We start from the raw sequence: 7,039 nt of genomic DNA, 5'->3' as shown, positions 1-7,039 counted from the left end.
ACAAATATTAAAACAATAAATGAACTGAAAAATAAATGAGTTGGCAATTATTTATTATAGAATCATCTGAGATGGTACTTCAAAGTATTCCCCCCCTCTTAAAAAGTAAGGATATTTTATATAGCATGAAGAGTCAAATGTAAAAGTAAAGAAATGAAAACAATCAGATGGAGAGAGATGAATATTTATCAGATTCCAGGATGAAGATGGGCTTTGTAATTGTAATGCTTTGGGGAAAATTAATTCACCAGAAGCCCCCCTGGGAAGAGCATGGTAATTGCTGAAAATATGCCTGATAAGCCACTTATCAGGGAGGGAGATCCCCTTAGGAAGGGCAAAGGGATTGCAAAACTGCCTTCCAGAAAGCTGGGGACCTTGCTAATGAGTTGACCTCATGTTCTGCTAAGAGCTGATAGATGATTTAGGGACAAATATCAGGCACTGTGCAACGGAGGGGAGGGAATTTGAAGTTTTGATGGGGTTAAGGAAGATACCCTCCGAGGAATTCATTTGTATTTCATAAAATGTAAAAACTTCTGAAAACAGCAACAACAGAAAATGTACCGTGAGCAGAAATAAAAGTACTTAAGAAACTAAGAGAAATGTTTACAGCAAAGATGAATCAGGTTTAGTTAGTGTATTTTCAGCGCTCGCTATGAAAGGCACTCAGACTCCTGAAGAAAATTGTTCAAGGTCATTAGATAAGTCAGGGGTCCCTGAGAAAAAGAGCAGAAGATGGGAGGATTTTATTCAGGGAAACGGGGGATGAGAGGGAAGAGAGGGCAGGGCTGACAGGAAGCTGGACTCTAGGGAGAGAGAGAGAAAGTTGGGAGGGAGTGCGCTGGACACCCTGGGGATTCCAGGAGCCCCAGAAAGAGGACTCCCCAGTTCCAGGAGCTGGGCCTTGGTCTCCCAGTCATGCCCCAGTGAGCGGGAGCCGTCCCTGTGCAGTGTGGCCCCTGTCCCAGTGCAGCCTGGGTTTCCCAGCAGCAGTGGGGCCTGGGTCATCTACACTTTCTGTAGTTGGAGTCTGGAGGTGCATTTTGTCGGCCAGAACAGATGTGACAAGAGAGTCCCAAAGAAAGGAAAGCAGATGGCCGAGGAGCATTTCTGTAGGGTGCCCTCAGCCGTCTGAGACAGCTTCCCACAGCAAAGTTCCGTGCCAAGGCACAGAGACCTTCCGCGCTGTCCTCAGGGCCTAAACTATGTAACCTCAGCAGAATAGTAGATCTCTGAATCTCAAGCACGATCCCTTAGTGCACCTCCCCATCCTGTGGTTGTCCAACCTGTGTCTGACTACCTCCCATGACAGGGCGCTCATTCACTTCTGTGACATTTCTGGACACGTCTTGAAGAGCTGTGTGTACAGAGCACCCTTAACTAACTCTATCTTAGAAAAAGACTCCATTTTATGTTCACGGAGCACTTTACCAACAAGGATAGGATGTTTTGTTTAATAAATAAATTTTAAAAATAATGACTGCATCCAACAAGATAAGGTCATAAACAAGAATCCTCTTTATCTGTTCTCACCAGAGGACTGACTAGAAAAGATTAGGCCTTCAGCAGCCTGAAATTGCCCATCCTAACTGACACCATCTTGCAGTCACTTGTGATAAGAGCTCAGCATCTGCTTCCAAAGGCTCTGCTGCATCAAAGACTCTGCATTGCAAGACCAATGGGCCACCTAGCCTAGACCAGGGCTCCTTTGGTCTTCTTAGCTACCCCTGGACTGGTTCGTTCACTTTTTCTTCTCTCTGTTTTGCCTCTTGATGCTATATGTTACTTTGTTTGTTGTAGAATGTTTAGCCTATAACATTCATATATTGATTAAGTACACTATGATGTATGGTGTGCAATACTGACTGGCTTGTGGGGTGACTTGAGCCTGTATGCCCAGGGCTATGTGCCCATGACTCCCTAGTGACTGGGAAGTGCGATGGAGAATTGCCTTCTTGGGAACTCCATGTAACTCATGGCTTTTGTGATTGAAATAGCTTCAATAAAAGCTTGATAGTGTGGAAAGACACACACGTGCATGGACCTGGTTATTTCTAACCTTGTACCACTCATGCCATCATGCAACTCAAAGCAGAGTCCATAGGTCACAGATCTGCCTGACCTCTTTAGAAATGCAGAGCATCAGGCCCACCCTCTACCTAAAGAGCGAGCAAGAATCTCCCTCTTTGTAGATCTCAGAGCTGCGCATACACATTGCAGGGTGAGAAGCAGTTCCTCAAGGTGGCTGGTGTAGCCTGAGCTAGCATCTGCTCCCTCCAACTCTTAGCCTGGGTCTTAGTTTTGCTTTGTGTAACCACATGCAATGGCCTTGCTCCCTTCTCTCCATAATGGCACAGTGAAGAAGTGCCACGGCAGTCAGTTTTGGTCTGGCTAAGGGTCCTGCCCTGGAGGAGTGAGGAGTGCAGGAGTTCCCACTTCACGCGGGCAGAGGTGGGGTAGCAGCGGCTGGCTTTGGGGATGAGGTGAAGGTCTTTGTGCTTACGATTTAAGGATTGAGGGGAAGAATGGCCCAGATTGTCAAGGCCTTGAATGTCAGTCTGAGGACTTTGTTCTGTGAACAGCAGACGGCGCAGGTGGGGGAGCGTGACGTCCACATGGCTCTCCAGCCTGGATCCCAGACCCTTCTCCTCAGCCTGGGACCCAAATCCTCCATTGCAGCTTCTCCACCCTGGATGGCTTCCAGGAATCTTGCTCTGGACTGAATCGTGTCCCTACAGTATTCATGTGTGGAAGCCCTAACCCCAGTGCAGCTGGATTTGGAAATGGAGCTTCTAAGAAGGTAAATGCAGTTAAACAAGGTCATGAGAACAGGGCTCTGACCCCATAGGATTCTTGTCCTTATAAGCAGGGACACCGACTGGGTGAAGTGACTCATGCCTATAATCCCAGCACTTTGGGAGGCCGAGGCGGGTGGATTACCTGAGATCAGGAGTTCGAGACCAGCCTGGCCAACATGGTGAAATCCTGTCTCTACTAAAAATTCAAAAATTAGCTGGGCGTGGTGATGGGCACCTGTAGTTCCAGCTACTCGAGGCCGAGGCAGGAGAGAATCACTTGAACATGGGAGGCAGAGGTTGCAGTGAGCTGAGATCGTGCCATTGCACTCCAGCCTGGGCAACAGAGCAAGACTCTGTCTTAAATAAATAAATAAATGAATAAATAAATAAATAAATAAATAAATAAATAAATAAGAAAGCAGGGACACCAGAGAGTTCTCTCTGTCTCTCTCTGTGAAGGCACAGTGAGAAGGTATCATCTACATGCCAGAAAACGGCCCACCGTGGAAACCAATTCAGCAGCACCTTGATCTAGAATTCCAACCTCCAGAGCTGTGAGAAATTGAATGTCTGCTGTTTCAGCCGCCCAGCCTATGGTGTTTTGCTGTGGTAGCCTGAGTTAAGACAACCTAAAATGCAGTGTCTTCTTCAGATAACTGAGGATTTCTCCCACAAAACCTGCCCTCCTCTGTGTTCCTGGTCCCCGACAGCACCACCGCACATCTGCTTTCCTGGCCAGGAAGCCCCGACCTCTCCTCCTCCTCAGTCCCCTGCATCTATATAGTCACCCCATGGTGCAGCTTTACGTCCTCCTGAGCCCATCTCTTACCCTCTGGCTGCTGCCTGGGTGCAAGCTGTCTTAACCTTCAGCCAGTGATGGCAGCTGCTTTCTAGGTGACTTTCCTGCCCCTAAGTCCTGCCTGCAGCCCCTCATCCCACCTTATATACTGTGGACATTTTTCCAGATCCTTCTAAAGAGACTCATTTGACGAAGTCACCTCACCATCACACACTCCTGGGCTCCACTGCTGCAGGAAGAGGTGCAGGTTACTCTGCACAAATGCGCTGGTATTGACCTTGCCTGCTGGCCTCTCAGTTCACAGAGGCCATTCTTCCTGCCCTTTCCCACCCTCCCCACCCACAAGACCAGTGACCAAGGCCCAAGTCTGCCAGGCTCCCTGTCTTGCATGGGAGTCTCTGCACGTGGGCTTTCTTCTCCTTGGAGTATCTTTTCCTCCCCCACTTCATTACCTTCCAATCCCCTCACCTTTGAGCCTCAGCTGAGCTTCTTTAGGAAGTACCTCCCCACCTCCCAGACTCCAAGGCAGCAGTCTCCAGGCCCCTGTGGCTGCTGAACTCCTGAGATGTGGCCAGTGCCATTGAAGAAGGGAATTTCTAAGCTGTGAGTAAAGTATGCAGCAGATTCATCTCAATTTTATGTCTATTACATATAGAATCTTGAATAACAATATTTTAGATACATTTAGTTAAAAGGTATTCTTAAAATTCATTTCACATTTTTAAACTTAAAAAAAATATAGCCACAAGACAATTCAAAATGAAGTATGTTGCTCGCCTTTGTGACTCTTGTTGTATTTATATCGGACAATGCCCTGGTCTGGGTCAGTTGTCCCTCCCGTGTGCTCCCAAAAGGCCCTGTTCTTTCTTATTCCTAGTACAACACATGTCAAACACCCTGTAATCACCAATCCGATCCCTTGACCATCTTCTCCAATAGGGACTGTTTCCTGAAGGGGTGTCTGGTGTCCTGATCAATGGGACATCCCTGTCACGTAATCACAGTAACTCACACAGAGGGGGTGCTCCCAAAAGATCGATGGGAAGAGGGAGGGAGGGAGGGAGGGAAGGGGAAAGCAGCATGGATCTGAGCACATAGGAGGAGGCAGTTGCACACCCGGGGGGCTCTGAGTGGGCAGCTTCGGGGAGCCTCCCAGGCTAGGAGGGTATGACACTCTTACTGGCCTGGATCTCTAGAAGGAAGCCTCCTGGATCAATGACTAGAGTAGGTTTCATGGCAGCCATGATTTCCTATCGCAGTGAATAGCCAAGTCGTGTTAGATGTTCACTCGTACACATCCCCAGAGGCCTGGAGGAGGAATGCTTGATCTCCTAACATAATCCAAAAAGTAATCTTCCAGACACTAGTATTTCAGGGAAAAGCACCTTCTTCCTCATCTTTTAGTCCATACGACGAAAGCATAATGGATTCTGTAATTTATCCACCTGGCAGGCCTTTTTACATTTTTTGGCCCATAGGCCATAAATCAACCTGGGCCTACTTACCTACAGCAAGTCTAGTTTGCAGGGGAAGGTGGTGTTCAGATGCAGCCTTCCCTGGAGTCATTTTGGGGGAGAAGCCTAACTATGCTGACAGCTCTTGCCTGGACAGTGCATCCCATGTGGTATAATTAAACGCACACCCTGCAGATCCAGGAAAGGTGAGTCGGGTGGGTTAAAGAAATCCATGCAGTGGGTAAGACATCAAATACCATACTTGTTATCATTTTCTTCAACATAGTGGAATCAGTCCACTGACAATTTATACAAAATGCATGTCCTAAAATGAGAAGACAAGATGTATTTCAAACAAACCTAAATTAAGTAACACATCTTTATAAGCAGTCTAGCTCTACACATGGGCTCCAGGTATCATTGCCTGGGAAACTCTTTCCTTATGGATCATGGAAATAAATGGACTGCACAGATTTTTTTTCAGTTGAGGTTTAGTCAGGAATTCTAATCTAGGTATTTTGAAGACTAAGATGTTAATACAGGTCATTAGAAGCTTAGATAGTCCTCAGAAGCCTGGGCTTAAAGGACCAGGGCAAGTCCTGAAGGGTGGAGTTCTCCTTGGTCTCAGACACCTGCAGGACCCAAGTGAATCCTCTCAGGAGGCTGCCCAAGGCACTGGGAGCTTCCATGTACACCTCAGGGCCCACAGTCCTGAAGCAGGGTCTTTCCTGACAATGTCTTCTGGCAGAGGAAAAGCCCCATGACCTCTGCTGTAGGGGAATTAGATGGTTTCTCTTTCTCTTTGGCCATCCAAGTTTTATAGAAAGCATTCTTGTTTCTTGGGGAATTCAACTGAAGTTTAAGGGACTTGAGCAGACCTATAGTTTCCAGGCTTTATCCACTTTGGTTTGGGGTGAGGAAGCTCAGGTGGGAAAGGAGACATATCTGGAAGGTGCCTGAAATATACAAATAGTTTTTAATTTATTTATCCACAGTAGAAAATTTATTTTCATCTTGATTGTAAATTTTTATTTTTTTTCCCTTCAAATCACAAACAGGGTTGTTAAGACTTATTAAGGTCAGAAGCTGGCCCCAAGTTGTACTAGACTTAGAGACCTCTTAAAAACTTTAGACTTACCACCCATTCCCAGGGCAGGAAGGTTATTGCACCTCTTGTTTCCACAGATTCTGCATGGCTGCAATGAACAAGAGCATCATTTCATAGAGGTCCAGCACATGTTAAAGCAAATAAAATGTAAAGCAACACTTTATAATGGCATAGATGCTAAATGATAACTGTTTTCCTTTTTGCCTCCCATCCTTAATGTGAAGGGTTTTCATTACATGACAGCAAAGCTTGGTGTTGCAAGATAAGTGGGAGTTGGTCAGGTGGAATTTGGGGAAGGCAGGGTATCCTACTATCAAGAGGAGTTATATACTCAAATCATGGAGACTTGCAAGAGTCTTGGGGAACCACGGGTAGATCTGCACGACTGGATCCTTGGCTAGGAACGGGAAACATGAAGGATGAGATGATGACAGAGGCAAAAGCTAGACTCTGAGTTTTAGATTTTTATCCTAAAGGCAAAGGGGCCAAGTAAATATAAGGCACAGTTTTTTATATTCTAGGACCCCAGAGTCAACCTAGGGATAGATAGGTAATTTAAATATGATATAATACATAAGAGGAGAACTTCTGCATTTCACATTCCAAAGGATTGTATTCACATTGCAGTCTATAAATACTTGTCCTGGGATGCAGTTCACAGCCTGCACAGCTGCCCATGCTGGCTCTGGTTGCTAAGACAGTTGTAAGCACCAATTGCTATGTGCATACATTGAAAGGAAGACCTAACTTAGCATTGACTAAGTAGAGAAAGTTTCCCAGAAGGTTGATATCCAGTCTGTGACCTGAAGTATAAGTGGGAGTTAGCAATTTGAGATAGGGAGGAGCCAGGGAGAAAAGTTTTTCAAGACTAGCATGTGCA

At 46.1% G+C, this 7,039-nt stretch overlaps 1 long non-coding RNA gene across 2 annotated transcripts; it reads left to right on the top strand.

The window, feature by feature from the left end:
- The first annotated feature begins 1,609 nt into the window (after nt 1-1,609).
- LOC111531328 lies at nt 1,610-4,340 on the top strand. Of its 2 annotated transcripts, none has more exons than XR_002728229.1 (3): nt 1,610-1,735; nt 2,586-2,800; nt 3,258-4,340. It is a non-coding gene; the product is annotated as an uncharacterized LOC111531328 (long non-coding RNA). The 2 variants fall into 2 exon arrangements; XR_002728228.1 differs by having other exon boundaries at nt 2,583-2,800.
- Nucleotides 4,341-7,039: the final 2,699 nt, after the last annotated feature.

The sequence above is a fragment of the Piliocolobus tephrosceles genome, chromosome 9 (genome assembly GCF_002776525.5).
Source record: "Piliocolobus tephrosceles isolate RC106 chromosome 9, ASM277652v3, whole genome shotgun sequence".
In the NCBI taxonomy this organism is placed as follows: Eukaryota; Metazoa; Chordata; class Mammalia; order Primates; family Cercopithecidae; genus Piliocolobus; species Piliocolobus tephrosceles.
This window is presented reverse-complemented; position numbering and strand designations above follow the sequence as displayed.